This window comes from Orycteropus afer, unplaced genomic scaffold (genome assembly GCF_000298275.1).
Source record: "Orycteropus afer afer isolate SDZICR_OR568_19922 unplaced genomic scaffold, OryAfe1.0 scaffold00015, whole genome shotgun sequence".
In the NCBI taxonomy this organism is placed as follows: Eukaryota; Metazoa; Chordata; class Mammalia; order Tubulidentata; family Orycteropodidae; genus Orycteropus; species Orycteropus afer.
This window is the reverse complement of record NW_006921602.1, coordinates 3,337,564-3,338,303: the sequence shown is the minus strand read 5'-3', so window position 1 is coordinate 3,338,303 and position 740 is coordinate 3,337,564.

Sequence of the window (740 nt, the reverse complement as noted above, 5' to 3'; positions counted from 1 at the left end):
CAACCTTCCTTCCGAGGAGTGGCTGGTGGGTTTGAACCGCCAGCCTTCTGGTTAGCAGTCAAATGCCTTAGGCACTATGCCACCAGAGCTCAGAGCCATATAAATGTGGCTACAAATGTGTGCTTTAAAAAGTTAATCATATAACTTTGAAAATCAGTTTCTTGGACAATATCATACAGGATTTATTTTTATTTTATTGGATTTGGTTTCCAAAAGTTACCAAAAATCTCAAACTTTTGCTTCCTGGAAGAAAAGAGTTTCATGAGAAACTTTTGTGCACAACTCTTCTAGGAAACTTCTTACACCAATGTTTAAGTTATTAAAAATTAAAATATAATTTTGTCCAGCTGCTAATACAATTGGACAATTGCTGCAATGCTTATTTGAGAGGGAATTTTGGAATAAGGTACAATTCTTATGGAATTGTATTATTATTTCACATTGCATATTTTCAAAGCATGCTTTAATTATTCAAAGAAATTTGTTCATTTTTATGCCCTCATAGATTAGCCACATATATATTTTTTACATCATTTATATCTATTTAGAATAAATATTAAGATATTCTATAGTAATGGATCAGTATATACTTTTTCTATTTCTGTTTTATGAAAGCTGTTGCTACAAGCAAAAATGTGAAATACCAATAAATTAAAATATCACCATATACTAGACTTCAAACAAGTTACATTTTAATTTTCCCTTGCTGGAAGTCAGAATTGACTCAATGACAATTGGTT